Genomic DNA, 24351 nt, shown 5'->3' with positions numbered 1-24351 from the left:
TGTGTATCTGTGTGTGTGTGTGTTTGTGTGTAAGAGGATTTCCTCCTGAAGTACCCCCTTCTAGGCACTCTCATTCTCTTTGGCTCCATGAAAAGCAGGTTTCTAAGACCCTGGAAGCTGCACCCATTGGCCCACACACCACTCATCTGAGGGCTCCCTTCAGTTTCTGAGCAAAGCTCTGGGCCCTTGGCCCAGACACATCCCTTTGGAGCTAGTGTTGGAGTTCACGGACCCCAGGCAGGGCCCCGCCTTCCCCAAGCCCAGCAGCTCCAAGGCCCAGAGGAGGGAGATGAGGGCCAGAGTGAGGCCAGAGGTGTGGGGGTACCCAGGCTGTGCTGGGAAAAAACCTTGGGAAGTGGCTGCTCTAGGCTGGCACTGGAAACACCCTGCTGTGACCTGCATGTTGGGGCAGCCACAGAGAGGGTCAGCCTCCAGGCTAAGTGTGAGGAAAAGACCAAAGGGGAGAGAGAGAGCCCGCCCTGAACACCCCCATCCTATGGCCAACAGCACCGCCACATGCTCAGAGTGCCTCAGCTTGGCTCTCTGAGCCTCAGCCTCCTCCTCTGGAACCTGGATGCTATTGCCTCCTCAGGGGGCTTTCAGCAGAGTGCCAGCACACTGGGCCCTCCGCAAGTGGTCACTGTCATTACAGTGGTGGTCCCTAGGTTGCTGCTGGAGCACAGGGAAGAACGCCGGGCTAGAAGTCAGGAGTGGGCTCCACTCCTTCCCTCCTGCTTTCTGGGTCTCAGTCTCATCTGTAAAATGGTGTGCCCCAACCCACTCTGCATCTGAGGGTAGGAAAGGCCCTCTGAGGACTCTATGACAAAGTGCTCCCTGTGTGCCTAGAGTGGAGGGGGCAGGGGCCCTGGCACAGGGTTCAACTCCACATCCCAGCAGTTGTAAAGCTGGAATGTTCTAGGTGTCTCCAGATGGACTTAAGCATTTGAGCAGAGAGACAGAATGGGTCAGTTAGCTCGTGCTCAGCCCAGGATGGGGACCCTGGTCTCCCAACTCCTGGACTATGGCTCTGTACCCCTCGCCTTGTCTGGAATCCTCGGTTGTTAGAAGGGGAATGTGGGTAAGAGAATGACCACCGCTAAGGGACAGTCACACAGGGTACACAGAACATCCCTGAGTCTCAAACATGGCAGCAAATGAGCTGCCTGGGAGACACAGGAGGTGACAAGGATATGTGGGAGAAAGTGACCCATTCACCCACTAAGTCAAGATCTAGCCCAGGGAATGCTAAGATTTCACAATTCTAGAACAGGGTCCCCCAGACTCACCCATGAGAGCAGCCCAGAAGGAAGGACGGGAGGATATAAAAGCCAGTTCCTGGTTCATTCAATCTAGGCCAGTTAGCCCCAGTGTTATTACAGAAAACGGGGTGTGCTGACACCCAGCTTCCAGAGTACATCCAGGGGTCTCCTCCTGGGGCCACCCCTGCTGCCACCTCCAGGTCAATATACTCTTGGACAGGATCCAGATAAATGCCACTGGCTGAGGAGCCAGAGGGAGGTAGAAGGAAGAAGGCACAGAGAAGTAAGTGGCGGGGTGGGGGCGGGGGGGGCAGAGGACAGAACAGTGGGAGAGGCCTGAGAGGCCCAGCGTGCCCACTCCCCTATTTCTTGTAGATGAAGGTGGGGTCAGCTTGGCCCATGGGGCTGCAGCCTCTGAAGACTCCAGGAGCCTTCTCCTGCTCTCCAAGTTCTATCTGGCCCCCTCAAGTCCCCAGGGAGTCTGTGAGACCCTAAGTCAGCTCAGGACCTGTCTCTGCTCAGCCTCACTTGGAATAAAAGCCAGAGTCCCCCCATGGCCTGGAGGACTGCCACAAGCCCTCTCCCCTCCCACACTCCTGCAGTCACACTGGTGCCCTTGCTGTTCTTGCAACAGGGGAAGCATGTTCCTGTCCCAGGGCCTCTGCACTGCTGTCCCCTCTGCCTGCCCCTCCCTTCGACACCCACAAGGCCCACTCATTTCCCTCAAGTCTTTGTGCACATGTGGCCTTCTCAGGGAGGCCTTTCCTGACTCCCTAGTTTAAAACTGCAAACATCCTCACTCCTGGGCCCATCCCTGCTCTACTGTTTCTTCTCATCACATCTATCACCTTCTAATACACTCTGTACCTGACACACGTGGCAGGCTCGCTGCTCACTGCCTATCTCCCACTAGAACAGAACCTCCACCAGGGCAGAGAGCGGCGGCTGTCTGCTCACTCACAGGCACCTAGAGGAGGCCCTGGCTCACAGAAGAGGCTCAAGAGCCTGTCCAACGAATGAGAAAAACATTCCATTACACAAGACAGGAAAACTTCCATCCAATGGTGGAAACTAAAAACTTTTTCCCTGTGGGAGTTTCAATTCTTTTTGCTCCTGAGACAGCACAGAGAAGTGAGTGCCACCCCTCCCGGAGTAGGCCCAAGCAATCAATGGCTTGCTTTTGGGCAGGAAGGGTGGTTCTCATTTTCCCTCAACGTTTAGTCCATTCACCAACGTGCGTCCTGGACATCTCCCCTGGATGTCACTCAGGCACCCCAGCTCTTCACTGATCCCCCAAGCCTTCCCTGTCCCTACGCAGGGCACTCCCAGCCAGCCTATTGCTCCCTCAGGCTGCTGGTGCAGCCTGTGACCACTGGCTCTTCCTGTCCCTGCCCTTCTTCCTCAGATCCCCGTCTGGCCCTTGCCCCTCACCCCCGCCCCCTGGCTCTTGGCCCAGCCTCCTACCTGGTCTGCCTCCCTGCAACTGCCAGTCTTTCGCCTCACCATCGCGGTCATTCAGTCCATGGCACCGGGTGCCCCATGACCCACTGGCCAAAGGCCAAAGTCCCCTCCAGCCTAGCAGTTTCCTGGCCCCATCCCTGCTGGCCAGACCCACCTCTAGGCCTTTTCTCACATGGTCCCGCCCCCACATGCCATTCCTTCCCTCTGCCCGGCTCTGCAAGTCTGATGCCCACCCTGCCCCTCAGCATCCACAGGGGATGCTGTCTCCTCTGGGCCAGGCGCTGCCACTCTGCAGAAGGATCTCCAGCTCCCCTGCTGGTCTGGGGGCTCCCGAGGGACCTAGGAAACAGGTGCTTCAGAGGCAGTTTGTGAAGGAAAGAATGAGGTAAACAAATTAACAAGAAGGTGAATAAATGAGTGAGAATGAGTTGAGCAATTCTAGAAATAGGTCGCCAATGAAGTTCTAATTTTTGGCAGATCTCCTCCACAGCTCATTGTTCTCTTGTGTGGACCCCTGGTGGGGGTCAAGTTTGAGTGATGATGACGACGACGATGATGATGATGACTATGATGTATAAGTTAGGATGATCTAGGCTATGTCGCTATAACAAAACCCCAAATCTCAAGGGCTCAAAACAATTCAAGTTGATTTCTCATTCACACTGCACATCTACGGGGTGGCAGAGAGGCTCCTTCTCAATGAGCAGTCACCCCTTTGATCTTGGGTATTAGAGGGGAAAGAGAGTTCTGGGGACCCTGCCCGAGCTATGAAATGCTATCACTTCTGCTCACACTTCATTGGCCAGAACTGGTCACATGACCCCACACAACCACAAGAATACTGGAAAACACAATCCCACCATGGGCTTGGGGGGGGGGTGAGGAACTGGAAACTCTGGCCAGCAGCTCTAGGGACGCTTCAAACAACACCAACAATGATGCAAGCAACAGAGCCATTCATCAGGCACTTCCTGCACCCTGGACGCTAGACTGAGGACTTCCAGTGGGAGTTTCACTTAATACTCGTGGAAATATTCTGAGGCCAGTTCTATGAATATCCCAATTTTTGGATGAGACAGCTGAGGCCCAGACAGTGAAGGGACTCACCAAGCTCACACAGCTTGTAAATAGTGGGGCTAAGATCAGAACTCATGTCGGTGTGACTCCAGGCCCTTACACATCCAGTGCCCGGCAAGAACTCTGGGCTTCCTCTGCTGAGGCTGACCAGGGTAGATAAGGAGTCCCCCACACGGAGGGCCATACTGACTGCCCCACCAGATAGCCTCCTCACACTGCCTTGTCCACTCCCAGAAACCGAAAGCCTGAACCCCTGGAGATGATGAATCTAGTCCTAGATTTTGCTGAGAGAGAAACTGAGGCTTGGAGGGAGCAGTGACGGGACCAAGGCCACACCTTATGCAGGGAGCAAGTCTATGTCCACCATTGCCTGAGTGCCCCCAATTGCCTTGACAGCACTGGGGCAGCCTCAGCTTCAGGAAGGGCCCCTCAGAAGTGAGGGCAGTCACGGCACTCCACTTTCCTGGCAGGAAGGGCAGGGATGCAATGGTCCATCGAGGCAGGGCCCCCAGGCCCTGGCCCCTCAAGCCTGTGGCACTTCTGCTTGGGCCACCCTCTGAGGAGCTGGGCTGACCAGCCAGCACGTCATGGCTCACTGCTTCCTGGGAAAAACTCTTATTGAAGAGGCATGGAGAGAGTTCAGACTCTACTCCAAGGTTCCACATCCAGGACTTCTGAAAACAAGGCCTTGGGCCTTCTGAGAAAGTACATGGGGGTTTGTGGGGAGCGGCATGGAACAAAAGAAAAGGGGCAGTAAAGTTTGAAAACAGACCCAACTCTGCTCCATGACCCTAATGTCTCCAAGCCTCAGCTTTCTCATCTGTAAAATGGGATTGTGATCAAGATTACAGATGACATACCCAGCACCTGACACACAGTGGGCGCTCAACACACATTGTCGCCATTATGATGGTTCCTGGTATATTTTTTTACCTATAACATTCTCCACCCCTGACCTCAGCCCTCAATCGGGAAAGATGATCAGGAACATCTTTCCTGAGCTACAGCTGGGCCCCCCACCACAGAGGCTGTGTGGGAAGACTCCTGCTCTAGCTGCTGCAGAAATGCACTTCCTTCAGATGGTCCCTCCCATGTGCCCTGATCAGACAGCAGCCCCCACCCTGCATCTAAACCCTCACCTTGCATCCACTGTCCAAGCAGTGCCAATGACTCAAAGTGTGGCCTGCCCCCATCAGCCTGGCCTCCAGTTGGGGGTGGCTGTCCTCCTGATGTGAATTTGGCCGGCTGGGACCAGAAGACAGAACCCCCACAGCCTCCTGGGAGACCACCCTGTGCCCAGAAGCCTTGAGTTTCCAAGTCCCCTTACAACCACCTGCCCAGCTCCTGGGGGTGGAGGTGGGGAGGGAGAGTGACAGTGACAGAGCCTTCCCACTGCCTCTGAGCCCTACCCATTGCTCACTGCCCCAATCATCCAGTCCACAAGCATTTATAGAGCACCTACTACATGCAAAGCACTGTGCTAACCACCTTGAGAGAGACAGAGTCAAAAGGGAATGGCTCCACTTCTCCATGAGCCCAGTATAGAAGCAGCATAATATGTGTTATTGACGTCACACAGTTCAGTGGTTACAAACACAGGCTTTGAAGTCACACAGGCCTGGGTTCAAGGCCCAACTCTGCCACCTCCCAGCTGAGTGACTCTGAGCAAACTCCTTCACCCTGCTAGGGTCAGTGTCTCCATCTGCAGAATGAGATATTAACAGAATCTACCTCATGGGCACCAAGCTGCTAGGTACCAAGAGCTTGATGCGCAGACTGGCACGGAGTAGGTGCTCAACCATGTTAGTCTCACTCCTCGCCTTGACCTGGCAGAGCAAGAGCAGGGCCCCAAGGCATGACAGTAGAGACCTCCCTCCAGGTTTTCACCACCTAATTTATCAGGGGGGACTGTCTGTCTGGCTGTGATGCCATCTGACACCTCTGGCAGCCTGCCTGTTTTGTTTGCAAAGATATCTGGGGACAAGAATGGGGGTGGGGGCACAGAGTTGGGGTGAGGCATGCCAAGTTCTGGCTAAAGACCAGGCATAAAATCAGAAGAGGCCCACCACTGCCACTGAGCCCACATAGGGTCACTGCCGATCCCACCCCCCACCCCCCCATATAGAGTAGGCCCACAGTAAATATCTGAGGGTTAAGCTGGTGGCAGGGGCCCAGGCTGAGGATAGGCTGTGTCCTGAGAGGCGGGTGGTACAAGCTTGCTTGCCATTTGAAGGGTCTGAATTTAGCCCTCTTGGCAATAGGGAGCCTCTGAAGGTTATTGGGCAGCAGAGGAACTTCTGCCCACCTCTCCAGCCTCATACCTCACCAGCCTCGAGTGAGCTCAAGCTTTTTGTGGTTATCCCTTACCTGCCCCCCTCCCATCACCACCACCACCACCATAGCAGCCAGGCCTTTGCTCCAACTGTCTCCTCACCTGTAATGCTGTTCCCTCTGATGACTTCACACTTATCCCTCCTCCCAGGCTGAGCTTAGAAGCCTCTCCTGACCCTCCCAGGCTGGGCTCAAAGACCGTTCGTTTTCTGCTTTCTCTAAATCAGTCCTTTTTATGTTAGAGTACAAGAGAGGGTTATGGGGTGAATGGCGGTCAGAGGAGACTGGCCTCGATGAACTTAGTCCAGGAAGAGGACAGACCCAGACAGCCCTCACCCTGGACTACCCCGCGCCCCAACAGAAGAGCGACCAGACCAGACCAAGGAGGACGGAGGCGCATCGTGCTGGAGGGGGCGGGTGTCGGGAGGGTGAGCAAGGGAGAAGAGGGGGCTTTGCTGCAGGCAGCGGGAACAGCCTCCGAAAGGAGAGGGAGGCAAGGCAGAAATGAGGCATCGGGGGGCTCTGCGAGGTCACATTAAACGTCCTCAAGTGTGCGACCACCATCATTGTTTGTGCAGAGCAGGATGGCACCGAGTCAGCGTGCAGCAGCAGGTCCTGGAGGGCCTTGAAGGCCAAGCCAAAGACAGCCCGGGCGCAGGCCGCGGCCGCCGGCAGAGCAGGTCTCCGCTTGGGCAGGGCGGTAAATTACGGAGATGAACCTGCCACGCCAGCCTTTCCCGCCCGGCGTCGCGCCCCCACGATGAGCGGGGCCGGGCTGGGCCCAGCGTTGGAGGCTCAGCCTCGCCGAGGCCCCGCGCTCCCCTCCCTCCCTGCCCCGCCGGGCGTCGTTTTCCAGGTAATTAGGGGCGTCCGCACGGCCGGGACAGCCGCGCAGCTGCTTCCGCGGCCGGCCGCGCCTCCGGCCCGGGCAGGTGCAATTAAACCCGCGCGTTCGCGGCCATTAAGCATTAATACAGCTCATTAGCATAAGAACGAGAAGCCGCTTTGATGGCGGCAACCCCCGCAGGGCAGCGCGCGAACGCCGAGGGGCGGGGGGCGCAGCCGCTGGAGCCCCGAGCCGAGCGGGAACCCTGCCTGCAGCTCCCGACCCGAGGCAGCAGCAGGAGTTCCGGCCGCGGGGGCCCCCCCACCGGGACGCCACATCTAGTACCTGGAGCTCTGGGCTGCGTCTGAGAGACGGGGGTTTCACGGGCTGGGTGGTAGGGTGGGGGTGAGGGTGGAGGTTGGGGTTCTGGACCAGACCCCAGGGCACCCAGGTCCCAGGAATAGGTCTTTGGAGGGTGAAGGAGGTGGCGCAACCGAGAGGAGGACAGGTGCAGCTTTCTCAAAGAAACTGCTGGGGGAAACTGAGGCCTGGAGGCCCTGTGACTCACACAGGGCCCCCAGCCCAGATCTCAGCCTGCTAGTGGTTCACTTATTCAACAATAACAGCAGCCATCACTTATGCCCCTTCTAAGCGCTAAGTATAAATTCTCTCAATCCCCCTAACAATGCCAGGAGCCAGCAGGTTACTTACTCTTGTGATTTACAGAGGAGGAAGCAGAGGCTTGAGAGGGACACCAGAGGTCTCATGGCTGGTAAAAAGCCCTTATGAGGATTTGAACTTGGGCAGTCTGGCTCCTGAGATTGGGCTCATAACCAGGAAGTCTCAACCCTTGTGTGGCATGTCCAGGAGGGGTACCAGGGAGAGGGGTGGGGACTGTGGCCAGGTGGTGGGCTGGGCTGACCTACCCAGCAGACAATAAGAATCCAGGAACAGTAATCTGGAACTTGGGGATAGAATCACCCAAGGATTACTGGCAACTCATTTGATTTTTCCCCCCTAAACAACAGGTAGGCCTTCAATATGGGTCTGTGGGGACAGATGTGGCAGAAGGACCACCACTCTGCCACCTTGGTCAACCTCGTAGCACAGCGCCTGGCAATTAAGAGATGTTCAAGAAACTAGTCAAGCAAATGAACAAATGAATACATGAATAAATGCCTCTCTATACAATGGTGGTAGGAAGTAGGGACTAATTCTATTTCATCTCTTCCAGGCTTTCTTCGGCCCAGGGGGTGGCTCTGTGAGAGCAAAAGGGCTAAGAGGAAATGGCAGGTGGGGCCTGAAGCAGGTGTGTTGTGCTGTGGTTCCAGGCATCCCCTGGGGCACTGCTTCAAGCATTCCAAGTCAAGGTTGTTGCCGACAGATGTCTTGAGGGGCCTGGTGGGGAGGGCAAAAAGCACTGGAAGAGGAAACAGACTGCCTGAGTTTTACTCAGAAGAGATAGATGGAGCTAGAAGGAAACTACCAGCCCCTGAGGAGCCCAGAGAAGGTGGGCAATTGCCTGGGGCCACACAGCAAGAATCTGGGTCTCCTGATTCCTTGAGATCAGTCCCCGACTTAGGCACAGGACTGTCTCCATTGGAGGTCTGCCTGTATTCTTCATGGCCTGCCTCTGTCTTGGCTTGTGATCAATGTGCATTCCCATACATAAATGTATAATGACTCAAATAACTTGATTCTTTGATTAACGTATTTCTTCTCTTGGCCACACCTCCTCAAGGGCAGGGATTTTGTCCATCCAAATCATGGCAGGTTTCAGTGCCTGGCACACAGTAGGCTTGCAAACATACATGTCTATCAGATGGAAGTATTATTACTACAAATAGTCACAGTGCTAAGAAAAATTTGTGCCTGGTGTGGCCTTTCCTGCCTCCGCATGCCCTCCTGCCCCTTCACAGCTGGCTTAGGGACCTAGATGGGCCTAGATGCCTCTGGGGATGCAGGCGGGGGAGGGCTCAGCCCCTCTTCCCAGCCCCACCCTGAAGCTGGCCCACCCCCTCAGCTGCCTGCTGGTCTGCAAAGGTATCTGTCCCAGGGGGCCCCTGGCAGCCTCATTAGGGAAGCAGTGACAGACACATCAGCTACTGGGGGCGGGGGAGAGCTGAGGACTGTTACAAGGCAACCTGCCACTACTCTGGCCACTGGGCCCCTTCTGGGCCAAGGCCTGGGAACAGAGACAATGCCCCAAAAGAAGAGTTGCAGAGTCGACCTTGTCCCTGGGACAAACCCCAGCCTTCCCTGTGCCGTGGCCCTTCTGGTCCTCTGATGCTTTATGTCTGCCACGAGGAGCTCAGAAGCTCATGTGTGAAAGAAACAACAGGGACCTGCAAACCAACCTGGTGTGCAACAGAAGAGGCAACTGAGGCCCAGGGAGGGGCGGGGGCTGCATTAGGGTCCTGGCTGGGGCACTAACAGGCTGTGTGCCCTCTGATCTCAGTTTCTCTGTCTGTGAAATGTGGACCTGGACTACGCTGACCCCCAAGTTCCCTCTAGCCCCTAAGCCACAGGGCAGGAAGGCTTGGTTCTGCTGGGAGAAGGTCAGGGAGTGTCAGTGTCCTTTCAACCCCAAAGCCAGTCCTTTCTGAACCTGAGACCCAACCACACAGGGGTCACAGGGCCAAGGTTGGCCAGGCACCTCATTTCTTCCAGTGCCCAGTGGAAAAGCAGATCCCTGACAACTCAGCCCAGCCAGTGGCCACTATCCTACCACTGACAAAAAGCAGGTGGGAAAAAAATCCCATACCACCCTCCTCCACATGCACAGAGGACCCGGGCCTCACACCACGGGACATATACACAAACACACACAGATACTGAGCCACACACAGGGATCCCCATCCCCACACACAGAAACACGGAAGAACACATGGCCTTCCACAGATACCACTTAACGCATAAGCACCCCTGCCATGCTCAGGCCAACCCACCCCCAGCTAATTTCCCCAACCCAGACATACGTATGTCTGCATACGTACACACACAACCACACATTGGTCCCAGTCACAAACACAGATGCATAAACCACCTAACAGCACCCCCACTTATACACACACACACAGGTACACACACCAGTACATGGTCAAGAATCCAACACAGACATGCCTGAATACAGCAACCATACAAGAACCATCACCCCCTTGGTATACATACCCCTCCCCCCAAAATAACTGACAGACATACACAGCACATACACAGGCACCAAACTCAGGAATGCACACAGACCCACAGCCATTTTGCCACTTGGTTCAATTCCACACACAGGCAGCACCCAGCCCACAAGAGCAAATCCAGATAAATAAATCATGTTCAGAGCATCAATCTCAGCCCCAACCTGGCTGCCTCCTTGATACAGGTAAAGTGAAACGGGTCTTAAATATTTTATAAATGAATGAACCTGTTAAGAGAATATAATTTACAGGGCCGCTGGCTGCAGGCTCACAATATCCCTCTCTCATCTCTTCATTTCTGAGAGCACACAGCGGTGGTGGCAGGTGGTGGCCAGGCTGGGCATGGCTTGTCTGGTGCCACACCCGCCTGCCCTCTGCCAGGGGTGTAATTCCTGGGGAAAAGAGCATTCTATGATTTTTCCATCCACTAAATCCAGCGGCTGCTTCGAGACAGAGTCCTGCATTCTCTTGTCTCTTCGGCTTTTTTTCCCAATCCTTGGATGCCTTTTAAATGCCAATCCATCTCTGGCAACTGTGATTTTCCAAGGCCTGTTTCATGCAGGGTATGGATGTGTTAGAATTGTTCAGGAATGAAAGAGAAGAGATAGGCCCAGTGGCAAGGATGATGGGGACCCGGGCAGCTTGTAGGTAGGCCTGAGGGTCAGCTGGGCAGAGGTAGGCTGTGCTTGGTGCCAAGCCCTGCATGCCTCCTGGGAGAGACTGGAAAAGAGGGGCTGAGGAGCTCAGAGCGGAAGAAACCGACTCCTAGAAAGTCTAATCAGAAGGTGGATCACAGGACCAACAACCTTTGGGTCTGAGTGTGGCCGGGCAAAGGAGGCCCCAGATAAGACCTCCCTGAAACCTGGCACATCTGGGCCAGATTGAGGCCCCTTGCTATCAGAGTCCAGATCTCAACTGGGGTCTTCCATGTCCCTGTCCACCCTAGGCAGCCTCCTGGACCCCAGCAAGCAGGACCCCCTGGCTCAAGCTGCTTATCAGAGGTTAGTGGCAATGCAGAAGGGCTCCTTGGGGGTCTGCAGGTAGGGAGAGGATGAACAAAGTCAGAGAGTGGCCACCCAGTTCAACAAATCACCCCCAGAAATCTGAATTTTTTCTGAAGCTCTCCCAAGAACGTGGTTCCAGTTGTCTCAAGTCTCCCACAGACTCACAGGAAAAAGCAGAGTGTTATGCGACATTCAGTGAGAAAAGAGGCTAACAAATGATATACACAGGAGGAACGATGGCATATCTAAACAAACAAAAAACACTGGACAAAACCCCCCATGAACAGGGGGCAAAGAAAAGACAACCGTGGTTGCCTGTGGAGACTGAGAGCATTGGGTGCATTTTTTTCTTTTTAACTTGTCATATTTTCCATAAGTCTATAATAAGCCTGTCCTCCTTTTATAGTGAGAAAAAAAGCTATTAAAACCACAAAGTGCCTTACAAAATCAAATATATATAGCATGACTCCATATTTTATATTATACTTATCATAAATGGTTTATCATACATCTACAGAAAATATGTTGACAGTGGTTATGTCCTGGTGGCAGGATTACAGGGGATTTTTACTTATTTACTTTCCTGTATTTTTAGATTATTCTACAATCAACATACTAACAGTCTGACAATTTCATTAAAAACAAAATGCTTTGGACTGGGAAGTTCTTATTGGTACCAAGCCTGAGTCCCTCCTACTGCAATATAAGCCCACTTTCACCTTCCTTGTGTGTGTACCCTGGGTGAGGCAGCAGAAAGCGAGAGGACAGCTGCTCAACAAGCACATAACCTCCCTTCCGAGACCCAAAGGCCTGTATCAAATTTAGCTGCTTGCCCATTACAGGTAGGAGGGGAAAGAGGTCAGCTGATTCGGTGCCTCTTCCGAGACTAGGGGAAAGAACTGCTCACCCTGGAGTGAGCAGTTGGGGACTTAAGGCACGAGAAGGCTGGACGGAGAGGCCATCGTTGCCAGGAGGGCAGGGCTGGGTTGGCAGCACAGTTCCAGAAGAGGCTGCCTCCAGGGCAGGAGGGGCTCAGCTCAGGAGATAGGAATGTGCCTCCTCCTGGCCAGACAGTTCAACGGCTGCCAACTAGGGGAGGCCCGTGTTCCTGGACTGGAGGGAGACTGGCTGGGGCTGCAGGGTCTAGGCCAGGACGGCGTGAGGTGTGCACTCCTGACCCCTCCTCTCTTGATAAGTAGGTCCCGACCGGCCCCTGGGCAGTCCCAGAGGAAAGAGCGGGAGGCCCAGAGCCTGCAGCTGAGGGGGGACCTAGCTCCCACTTTCAACTGCCCCCTGGAAGCGGCTTCCCTAGGCCCCGGCCGGGGCGATGCAGTGACGTGAGCCCGAGGCTAACCCGCACAGGATCTCACTTATTCTTCCCAAACATCCAGGGAGGAAGAGAGGGAGGCTCCGAGAGGCGCATACCCGGCCAGGCGGCCCTGCGAGCACAGTCCACGGCGCTGGAACTGGAGGCCCCGCCTACGGCCCCGCGTTCCCGGAAAAAGACCCGGGCTCCGCCAGGGGGCGGGACCTCGGCGGCCCCGCCCAGCGGCCCGCGAAGCATGCCGGGCCGGGCGTTGCCATGGCGACGCGGGCGCCCCGCCCCCCCGCACGGCGGCGGCGCCCCGAGGCTCCCGGGCCCCCGCCCGGCGCGGCTGGCCCCGGCCGGGCTTGTGGGACGCCGCCACCGAGCAGGGCGCCGCGGGAGGGGCGGGCGGGGCCGGCAGGAAGCGCAGGAGTTTGCCCTCTCGCCGCCCCCTCTCGAGGTCGGGGAGAGGAGAGGAAATGGCCCCGGAGGCAATCACGGAGCTGCTGGCGTGTCTGGCCTGACAGCTCCTAGCTAAGCCTTTGCCGGAGGCCCGGGCCGCCCAGCCCTCAGGGCGGTGGGCCGGGCCGGGGGGGGGGGGGGGGCTGCCCTCGCTGGGATCCAGAATATGACACCCCCCCCAAAGATGGCCCCTCACTCTCTGCACAGGAAGGCCCGGCTTCCTGGCTCTGTCCCTTCCCCCAACCCAGCGCACCTCCCCCACTGAAGGGGGCAGCTTGAGTCCTCAGGACTGGGGACCTGAGATGCCAACCTCCGCCCACCTACGCCCCAGGCATCTGTTACTGGACAGCGAACCTGTGCCCTCGGCATGGCTGCCAACCCCGTCAGAGCCCCCAAACTGCCCACAGCTCGAAGCAGAAGTCTCTGCCCTCCCGGGAGACCGAGGAGGCTGGCAGCTCCCCAGGGGGAGACCCTGATTCCCTGTTAATCTGTGTCCTCCCAGCAGCAACGGGGCAAGGGTAGAACAGGAGCTGATGCTGTCCTACACGTGAGTGGCTGCTCAGATTAGGTGGGCAAATGACCCCAGATCTGTTAAGGAGTGAAGTGGCACAGCTGGGACTTGGCCAGGCTGACTCCAGATGCCTGTCCACACGTAGTGGCACTCCGTGGGCTGGTTTGGCTGCCTATTTCTGATCCAGAGCAATGGCCTGGCCTCCCCTCCCTCGGCCCCCTCCCCCTACCGCAGGCCTGGCTTCCATTCTGAGACGGCAATCCGGCAACCCGCAGCCACACAAAGCCCTGTTTGTTTGCTTTCTCTGCTGCTCTCCCTGGATCCGCTGTCTTTCTCTGCTACCTGCCGGCCCTGCTTCCTCTCCAAGCTGCCTGCCCAGCCAGCTGAAGGAAAGGAGGGGGCAGCCATTGCAGCAAAGCCCTGCCTCATGGCCACCCCATCGTTCCTCAAATCCACCTCCCCCCAGCGCAAAGGGCTCCTAGCCTGGTGTCCTGACCAACGATGATGGCTTTCGAGCCCGCTCGCTGTGTCTCAGAATGTAGGGTGCCAGCTGGGTGGAGCAGGAGAGATGCCTGGGGCAGGGGGAGGGGAGCCGGAGAGGCCCAGCCAGCCTCCCCTCTCCTTTTGTAAGCAAGGCTTGTTTTGTTTGTCAATCAGGAAGGCTGCCTCTGCCTTCCTAGCAACCCACTAGCTGCCAGGAGATAAGGAGATGAATGGGACCAGGAGGGCCTCATAAGAGCAGGCAGAGGGATGATGCCTCCATTTCATGGCCCTCACCCACACCTCACTCTTTCTGGGGACTCCCAGGTATCCCAGGCACTGGAATAAGGGCTGCACTGGGGGCCTCACTTAATGGGTACCCTCTGAGTATCCACCCCGAGCAGACACCAAAGCAGTTTCTTTGGAAGCCCTACACAGTCAGCCTGAGCTGAAACAGAGCTTTCACAGGCAAAGAAAAATAAACACCCACATTCCACACCACCTTCTCTACCTGCAGAGCGGAGGCTGCCCTCTCTCCCGATTCAAATAAAGAAACCCAACACTGATACGGCACAGAGATACCACAATCTTGCCTGGCTCCCTCTACCCAGGGCTCTTTTATTGCACTCTGCCACACTGGGTGGCCCAGGGACCTGCCCCGGCCTCCCTATTCCCCTTCAACCCCTTTCATGCTGAGTTTAACCCTTACAGCGACTTCAGGATAAAGGCATGATTATACCCATTTGACTGATGAGGAGACAGGAAGCTCAGAGAAGGAAAGCCACAGAAAAACTGCCCAGGTCAGAGTTCAAGCTCATGGCTGGCTGACTCCAAGCCTTAAAAACTTCCCACCAGGTCATGGCATTATTTCACAAGCCATGATTATCTCCAAATGGATGAGTTGACTAACATGAGGAGGAGAGTGAGCAGCAGGCAGAGCCTGGCTTTGGAGCCCAACAGATGTGATCTCCAATCCCAGCTCAGCCACCTGGTTGCTGTGTGACCTCAGGCAGGTCACTTAACCTCTCTAAACTTCAGTTTCCTTGAGAATCAGTATAGGGTAGTAAAATAGGGTAGTAAAGGCTTAGAGAAGACCACCCAATGCCCAGCACAATAGCAGGCACCCTTTAATTGATGGCTTTTCTCTATGATCCCTTTCAGTATCCAAAGAGATAGACATCCACTTATGAGAGGAACTAGACCTCTCCCACCTCTTTCACCCAGCTGGCCCTGGTCACCATGTCTCGCCCTCTGGAACACTCAGGCAGAGGCCAAGGGCTGCCAAGCTAAGCTCCTCAGGCTCCTGTCCTGCCCTGGAGACCAGAGCCTCTCTGTTTAACTTGCCAGGGTGGCAGCCCCAGGGGACAATGTCACCCCAGGGGAACAAAGACAGCTCCGTCTACATCCTGCTGGACTCAAGAAGAGAGAGCCACTCAATTAAGTCTGATTTGCCAAAACATCTGTTTTTAGTGCTATTTCGGGCAATGGTGGGGATTTTCTGTGCTTGTCTCAAAGGTATCATAAACCAAATTCCTTCCCACCTCCCCCACCCCTATCTGTGTTTGAAATGAAAATATTGTTCTTCCTCTTCTCTCTCTCTTTTTTCCTGCTTCTTTTTCCCACCTATCAGAGGAATGCAAATGAGAGAAAAGGCGCAGGCTGGGCCCCAGGCCGAGGCCAGCACCTGGCCTAGGGTACTCCCACCCCTCTGCTCAGCCCCCCAGAGTGCAGCATGCCAGGAGCTGTAGTTCCTTCAAACCAGACAGAAGGGGGACAGGCCAGTTAGCTCAGCTGGTTAGAGCATGGTGTTGTAACACCAAGGTCAAGGGTTCGGATCCCTGTACCAGTCAGCCACAAAAAACAAACAAACAAACAAAAAACCCAGACAGAAGGAGAGAGCGCCTCCCCTCCTGTATCTCCTCCTCACCTCTGGAAGCCTTCTTCTGGAGTCTCCCTAGACACACCCTTTCACTTTCTGCCTCTGAGCCTTTACCTGGGCTGTGCCCTCCGCTGGAAAGACCTCCCCTCCATCCCCAGCCAAGACCTTCCCTTGAGAGTGGAAAGCCCGTATCACTCTTCTTGCAGTCTGCATTTTTCCTTCCTAGCTCACAACACAATTACAATAAAATCCACATCTATGCAGTCATTTCTGTAATGTTTGCTCACCTTCCAGACTGTATACTTCCAAAGGGCGGGGGCTCCACCTGCTCAGCCGCTACTGCTTTTCCAGAGCAGGGCTTCACAAGCCCCTCAGCACAATGTACGTCTTGGGTGGGGTGATTTATTGTGGGGGCTGTCCTGTGCATCTCGGCTGTTTAGCAGCATCCCTGGCCTCTACCCCTAAATGCCAGTAGCATCTCCCCAGTTGAGACAACCAAAAATGCCTCCAGACATGGCACAAATGTCCTCTGAAGGACAAAATTGCCCAATTGAGAAGCACTGCTCCCTGGCCTAGCATAGTGCCCCCTGGAATGAGTGAATGCATGACTCTTCCCCCTCTAATATAACAGATACTTTCACTTTACCTCTGATCATCCTCATGTACAAATTCTATTTTCCCTATCAGACTAGAAGCTTCTAGAAGACAGGCCCATGTGAGCTCTGCTGTATATCAATGCTGATGCCCATAACCATTTGCTGAAGGAATAATTATCAAAGTGTCAGAAAACACCAAGCTGAAACCCAGTTCTGGTTTTGCCCCCTTGCCCACCCCAAGCCTGGACTTTTGGGTGCCTATGCTATAGTAGCTGAGCTTCTCTGGGCCCCTGTGTCTCTCCAGCTGCTGCAACAATTCTTTGTCCTTTCCGACTAGCGGAAGGTTTACAAATTCACCTCTCTAAGGAGCTGTTGCCCCTAAGAAGAAATCTTTCAGGTGGTTTTTACTTTACATTTTCTGAGAATTATTATTATTACTAATAGGTGACATTTATTAAGCACTCTACTATGTGCCCAGTACTGGTTAAATGCTTTAGAGGCCCTATCTTATTTAATCTTTTTAAAAACAGAACTGTGAAATACATACTATTATTTTTGCCATTCAATAAATGAGGAAATGGGGGGCTCGGAGAATTTGAGGGACCTGCCTAAGGACACACAGAGATGATCTGGTGGCCTCTGGTTTCTGATCAATCAGAAAACACTTCTGGCGTCAATACTAGATCCTGAAATTCTTTCTTAATGTCTGAAACCCACCCGGGGTCAGGCAGAATTAGACCTTTCTAGGTGAACAAGGCCTCACAGGGTCTCCCCATCACCAGGCCCCAGCAGCTCCAGGTCACCACAGGCGGGTCCAACAAGGCAGGCAGGCAGTGAGTGCTGATTCAGAAGGTCAGGCTGCTTCGGCAGGGAGCTTGGGAGCTGCTGCTCCTTTAAGGGTACCGTGCCTCGCAGGGAAGCCCTGGCCACAACTGGTCTACTAGATTCTTCAGGGCAGGAATAAAAACAATGACGATGAGAAACGGTCATTCTCTAGCACTTTCTATGTACCAGACACTGTTTTAAGTACTTTATCTGTATAAACTGAGATGTATTAATTCTCCCAACAACCCCATGAAGAAGGTGCTGATGAGGAAGCTGATAAGGAAACTGAGCAAAGGAGATAAGTATCTTGCTCAAGCTAGTGAGTGGCAGAACCCAGATCTGAACCCAGGCAGTCGAAATCCAAAATATGTATGCACTTCAGTTCTGCTGTTAGAACTGCATCTCATTTATGGCTGAGTTCAAGGCACCCCGGTGCGCAATAGGTGCTCAACGTGTGATTTATGAATGAATGAATGAATGAGTGTGTAGTGATACTGCCACTGAAGTCACAAGTTGCTGGACACAATCTCAGGGTTCACCCACACCCTTGAGGCCAAGTCCCTGTGGAAACAGAAATTCTGGCCAGAAAACTGGTAATTCTCACCTGACTCATATGTAAAAAGACCCACCCAATCCATCTGCCTCAACCTGGCTAGAAAAGAAACAAGCACCAAATTCCTTGTTTTGGTCAATGTTATTGCAGGGAAGGCTTAGAGGTAACCTGGTATGAATGGAAAAATAATGATAATAATAATAATAGTGATCTCTGCCACATGCAAAGTCCTGTAGCAATAAGAATAACAGCCCAACAGCCCAGCAATAACAGCCCAGCTGAGTGCTATGCACTGGCAACCAGGAGGGGCCTGTGATTATCCCCATTTCAAAGGGGAGGGGAATAGAGCCCCAGAGAGAACAGCTGGTACTTGGATTTGAAGCCAGGCTGGCCTGGCCCCAAAGCCTGTGTTTATGACCCCAAACTACAGGGCCTCCTTGCTTTCCAGATCACAAAACACGTCAACACCATCATCACCTTTAATGTTTGCAGCATTCACGTTCTGTTTTGACAGAAGAGGAAACTGATGCTCAGAGAGGGGAAGTGACTTGCCTAAAGCAGCAGTTGGAACTCAAACCTTTTCCTAATTCTGTATCCAGTGCTCCTTCCCCTACCCCAGCCCTATCCCACCCTACAGCTGGGCACAGTCTCCAGAAACGGCACTCCACTCAATCCTGCATGTGCTCCCTCGAGCCCCCCAGTGCAGGCCTGTAGATGCTCTGACCAAGCCCATTGCCCCTGTCCTATCAGCCCTCTCCACTGGGTCCCCAGTTTCTTACCCCCAGGAATGGGTGACTTGGGACCACAGACCATCCATCTGAAAGCAGTCCACTCGCCCCCAATTTACAGATGAGACTGATGCCAGAGGGGAGAGGGGAGATGCCCTGACCGGCCCTGGCTTCCCAACCCCGAGGCCGTGCTGCATCTTCTCCCTCTTACAGCCCTCCCCCCAGGCCAGACCTTGTACAGAAACTGGATGTTCCTTGCCCACCTGGCCCCTAGACCACGAGGGCCTCTAAGGCAGTACCTCAAGCTTGCTCATCTCTGGGGCCCTGTGTCGGCTCAGGGCTGAGGTGAGACACACTTAGGAAATGTCTGCTGAATGGAAGGGCGAATGCACGTCCAGTGTCACCTCACTGCTTTCACTCCTGACCATAAGCACACTACCTAGCAACAAGAACATCTCCCTCTCTGTTTCCACGTCTCCCCCCGCCATCTCCATCTCTCCCACCCCGTCTCTCTGCCCCGTCTCTTCTACGCCATCTCTCTCTCCCTCTCCCTGCTGTCTGCTCCACTCCCCCCCCACCCCCCGCACTATTCACATGGGTTCAAGAACCAGTAAAGCAAAATCTGTCCTTTGCCAGCCAAACCTCAACCTACACCTCCAGCCCTGCCTCCCCCTCCCTGGTGTCACATTCCAATCTCGGTTCCCCAGTGACCCACCAGGAACAGGGTATAGCTCTGCCTCAATCCCCGGGGAAACAGGACAAGCCAGTTTCTCCCAGCCCCTCTCAGGGAGCAGCCTGGGGGAGATGGGTGCCCCTCCCTGTCTCATCTAAAGTCTGACAGCACAGACTCCACAAAGATTCTTTGCCCTTGCTGAGATTCATGCCCTTGCTAAGGATCAAAGGGGTCCACGAGAAACAAAGTCGGGGTTCTCACCCTATCCTCCTTACCTGGCCCTGCCGCCAGGAAGCATTTGTGAGAGCCCTGTGTTCTAGGCCTCGCCCTTGGCGCTGGGCCAGGGAGAGGAAGGAGACGTGCTTTCAGGCCTAGATGCTCCAGCCTCATAGGGAGGACAGACACTGACAGAACTGCCGATAATTCCGTGATAAACACTAAGCCACGGGTATAGACAAAGGGAGATGACTCATTCTGCCTCAGAGGTCAGAGGAGGAGGAGACAGGACGTCTGTTTTGGTCTTGGGAGGCAGGGAGGAAGGTGCAGGGCATCCCAGGTGGAAAGGACTGCCCGGCAAACAGTCAGGGACGCACCCGGCTGCACCTGGAGAAGGACAGGTCGGCTATGGCAGGAGGGGAAGGGGACTGAATGGGGGTGGAGCAAGCAAAGGATTCCAAACAGGGCCCTGGGCAGCGTGGGCAGGACTACAGACTGGACCTTTGTTCAGAAGGCAGTGTGAGCCCCAGGAGGTATCTGCTGTGGTTTAGAAAGAGACAGTGTGGCCATCGCCTGGGAGAGGGCAGGATGGAGGCAGGGAGGCCAGTGAGGAGGCCACAGTAACCACCCAGCCTCTTCTGCCACCGTTCTTTGTGAGCCAAGTCCTCCCCTCTTGGCCACAACATACAGGCCATGCCCCTTCCAGACTCCAAAGACTATGTGTTCCCTCTGCCAGAAATGCCCCACTCATTCTCACCTACCAGTGCCCGAAGCACCTCCACAAAGCCCCCCAACTCTGGCCAAGACCTCGGGTATTATCTGGATCTCAGTCCCCCATTGGGCTGTGATCTCCTCGGGGGCAGGTGCAGGGATGTTTCATGCTTGGACAGTGCATTAAGCACAGGACTTTGGAAACAGTGGGTCCTTGGAAAACCTCTGTTCCCTCAGGCCGGTGTCCAGGAGCCTCTCCCACAGAGACACTTGCCCTGTGTGCACCGTCACTGCTGCGTGCACCTCCTCCCTTCCTGCGGAGCCGAGCACATTGGAAGGGGAAGGAAAAAGACATCCACGCCACTGCCATAGGCAGCGGTTAAAAGCAAGGAGGTACAAACCTGGGCTGTCATGAGAATAGAATAGTAATAACAGAAGCAATAAAGATAGTAGCTACCGACATTCATTGGGACAAGCTCTGTTCTAGACTTTACATGGATTAACTCATGAAAGCCTCGCTACAGTCTCGTGAGGTCAGCACTGTTATTCTCCCCATTGTATAGATAGGGACACTAAGGCACAGAGAGGCAAATAACTCATTGGGTAAGTGGTAAAGTCAGGAGTCAACCCAGAGCCTTGCCCTGAAGCCCCTCACCCTCTAAAACAAATGAGTGGAAAAAGGAAGCTGCAGAAGAGGCCTGTGGCATATTCTCATTTAGAGAAAAGAACAACTAGGTATTAGTGTGTATGATACACGTGTGCATTAAGTGAGTAGCAGAAAGTCTGGAAGGATATGTTCAAACTGTTGGGGTTACCTATGGGGAGGGTTCCAAGACGACTTTCACTTTTCTCTATACTGGGTTATTTGTACTTTTCAGAGTGAGAACATATCCATCTTGAGTAATTAAAAAAGAGGGAAATAGCTGGGTCTCAATTAATGTTTGTTGAATGAATATATGGCAGATTCATTTCCTAGGCCTGTTTTTTCAAACTCTGGGCATGACCCACCAGTGGATTATGAAATTAATTTAGTGGGTTACAACCAGCAATTAAAAAAAAAAAAAAATCAAATGCACTACAACAGAAACCAGTAAATTTCCATCAGAGACCAGTAGACAGAAGAAAAATTATTTCAGTAAACTTGTTTCAGTTATGTATAGTGGGTGTGAACAGCATTGTGACTGGCAGGGGTTTGAAAGCCATTGGTCTAGGTATGGGGGTCTAAAGAGGTGTAAGACAGGGTCTTGCCTACAAGGACCTCATGGTCCAGTCGGAGAGAAAGGCGGTTCCAGAGCGGGTGAGTTCCCTCGGTCTCCGCAGAAGCCAGAGGAATGCCTGGCTGTTGGGAAAGGTCATATTTTGCCGGCCCCACAGTTGGCTTCTGGGGCCTGGATCACCCCTTGCTACACCCTCCTTCTCTCCAAGGTTTTTGACTGAGAGCTTTCGCCAGACTTCTCGGGTTGAGCCTGCCCTGTGACCAGAATGGCTGTGTCGACTCCTCTGTGTCACCCCAAGGCCATTTCTCCTTGTTCCTGGGCTCCACACACCCTCAGCTGTCAAGGGGGGAGGGGTGGGAAACCAGAAGATTCCTTTCCAGCTTCCAGATTCCGAGGGCCACGTCCCAGGGAAGCCTCTGGAAACGGAGCTGTGTGGTCAGTCGGGAGGGGCCTCCACTCAGGCTGCAGCAAGGACTGCCCCCCGCCCGGGTGGGCCTGACCCCGAGCAGGGTGAGGTCTGTACGGCGAGTGGAGGGGGGGGCGGCACACAGAGCAGCAGAGCCCCCGGCCCGGGGCTCCCATCGCGCTGGCGCCTCCACTTCAGAGCTCTCCTGACCCACCCCCGCCTCCCCTCCCAGGGAAGCAGACAACTAAAAAAAGATAAAATAAAAAGAAGTAATTCCCCGGCTCTGACGTCAGCGCGAGGTCTTAACAGCCCGGCAGCGGCATGAAGCTGGATTGCAACCAGATGTAATGCCCTTGGATTCTGAACACACCGCTGCGCTGGAACAGAAAAAATGTGTGTGGGGGGGGGGTTGCGGGGAGAGAACCGTGCAGGTCCCGCGTGGGTCCCTGCACCTGGGCCCGATGAAACCACGGGAAAGGCGCTGCGGGAGCTGGGGAGCGCGGGGCCCGGGCCCGCCATTCGAGCGCGCTGCCTCCCCTCCCCCAGCCCCCCAACATGGCATTGTTACACTGGGTTTCCTCCATTCAGAGCCGAAGCCGCACCGCTCCCCCACGATCGAGGGCTCCCCAGAGGGGGGCACGGCTCCGGCCCGCACTCCGGCCCCTGGCGAGGATTTGGGAAAGACCAGGCGCCCCAAGAAGGGAAATCGCTCTGGGAAAACGGGCGCCCCAAGAAGCTGGGGCCACAGCGGCCTCGGGCCTGGCTGGTGTTTCGCTTCCTCTCCCCACCCCCCCACCCCGAGGCCCCCGGCACGACCAAGGTTCCTAATGTCACCCCCCTGGCCCCCACCGCACTCGGTCCCTACATCCTCCTCCTGGGTCCCCTGCCTCCAAGGCGCAGGGGCCAGCCTTAAACAGGGCCGTGGGGCCTGGCGAGCCACTGTCTGGGGGTCACCAGGCTCGCGTGTCCGCTGCTCCCGTCCGTGACGTCACCCCCGAAGGGGCCGCGCGCCCGGGGCCTGGCCTCAACGGAGCTCCCGGGTCCCGGGAACCGCTTCCTGCCCGGCCGCGGGGCCTGCACATAGGCCCGGGCGCGGCTGCCCGGGTGGGGACACCGCGGAGGGCCCCGCGTCCCCACCTCGCCACGCACGACCCTAGCCACCCTTCGCGGCCCTGGCTCCCCCGCGTGGGCCACGCGGACCCCCAGTCACGCACAAAGAAGTCGGCTCCCCGCCCCCCACCCCGGACGCACTCACAAAGCTCCGCCGCCGCCCCCGGCGCCGCGCGAGTGCCCCCGCGTCCCCACCCCACGCTCGGCAAACGCTCCGCGCCTGGGCGCACGCAGGGCCCCCGCCACGCTCGACCCTCGCTCCTCGCGCCCCCACGCCCCCGCCGGACCCCAGCCGGCCGCACGAACCCTCCAGAAGACCCTCAGCCGTAGCGCAGGGCGCCCCCACCCTGCAGTTCCCCAGACGACCATCCGGTGACCTCGCGCCCCCCCCCCCACGCCACACAAAGCAATGACCCCCGCGACCCCCCACATCGCCACCCGGCGCGCGCCCTCGCCCCCCGAACCCGCCTCGCTTCCTCACCCGCCCGGGGAGCCCGACGCCTCGCGCCGCCCCCGCCCGGGGCAGCGTCCCCTGCTCCCTGCTCACCTCGGCGCCCGCGCTCACTCGGGGGCCCTGGGTCTGGCACGGCGATTTCGCGGCCCGGAGGCCCGGACGGCCATGGGGGTCGGGGCGCGGCGGCCCGGCCGGCCCGCGGCCAGGCAGGAAGGAGCGTGGGCCGCGGCGCCCGTCCTCGCGCCGGCGCTCGGGCCGCGGGCAGGGCGGCCTGCGGGGCTCGCCTCTCGCCCTCGCCGCCGCCTCGCTCTCCAACTCGCCTCTCGGAGCCCAGCCGCGGGCGGGGGCGGCGCCCGGGGGCGCGGGAGCGGGCGGCGCGGGGACCCGGCCCTGGCCGCACACCCGACCGGGCCTGCCTGGCGTCCGCGGGTGTCGCGGGGAAATGCGATCCCCTCCGCACAGGAAGAGCGGGCGGACGGGCGGGCGACGCGCGGGGGGAGAAGGAGATTGAGAGCGCGAGGAAAAAAGTTCCCGGGCGGCCGGGCTGCGCTCGCTCGCTCGCTCGCGGCCCCGGGCGCCAGGTGGGCCGTGCGCGCCCCGACAGCACCCCCTGGCGGTCCGCGCGCCCCGCTGTGCGCCCCCCGCTCGCCCGCAGGCCGGGGGGAGGGGGCCTTCGCCGTGGGATCCTGGGGCGACCCTCCAGCACTCTCACGCCCCGCCTCGGGCCTGGGGACGCCGAGGCCCGGGGTCGCCCCGGGGGCTGCAACCTGGGGCTGAGGATTTGGACCCGCATCCTGCCCTCAGGTGCTTCCAGGCTCGAGCCAGGCCCCTGCCCGCACCCCACCACGAGCCCCCACCTGTAACCACCTCTTTACAGTTTGAGAAACGTTTTTGATTTCCAGACTCCACGGGACGGAGATAAATTTCTTCACTCGCTGGGCACCTGGCACCTTGCTGGGCGCTGAGCAATCAACAGAGACGGTGTGGTCCCTGCTGTCATGGAGCTGGCATCCTGGCGGGGAGAGACAGACAGCAAACGAATGCTCGGATACATAAGTGCTAGGAAGAAAATTAGCAG

The 24351-nt window shown here is 56.2% G+C and overlaps 1 protein-coding gene across 1 annotated transcript in view; it reads right to left on the bottom strand.

The window, feature by feature from the left end:
* The window catches only part of RAI1 (retinoic acid induced 1), a 117409-nt gene extending 93979 nt beyond the window's left edge, over positions 1 to 23430 (bottom strand). Inside the window, exon 1 of the mRNA XM_063111662.1 lies at positions 23367 to 23430. The gene's annotated coding sequence lies outside the window, so the exon portion shown is untranslated. The remainder of the gene's footprint in view (positions 1 to 23366) is intronic.
* Positions 23431 to 24351: the final 921 nt, after the last annotated feature.

The sequence above is a fragment of the Cynocephalus volans genome, chromosome 10 (genome assembly GCF_027409185.1).
Source record: "Cynocephalus volans isolate mCynVol1 chromosome 10, mCynVol1.pri, whole genome shotgun sequence".
NCBI lineage: Eukaryota > Metazoa > Chordata > Mammalia > Dermoptera > Cynocephalidae > Cynocephalus > Cynocephalus volans.
The sequence above is the reverse complement of the archived record's forward strand: the minus strand, read 5'-3'. Positions and strand labels throughout refer to the sequence as shown.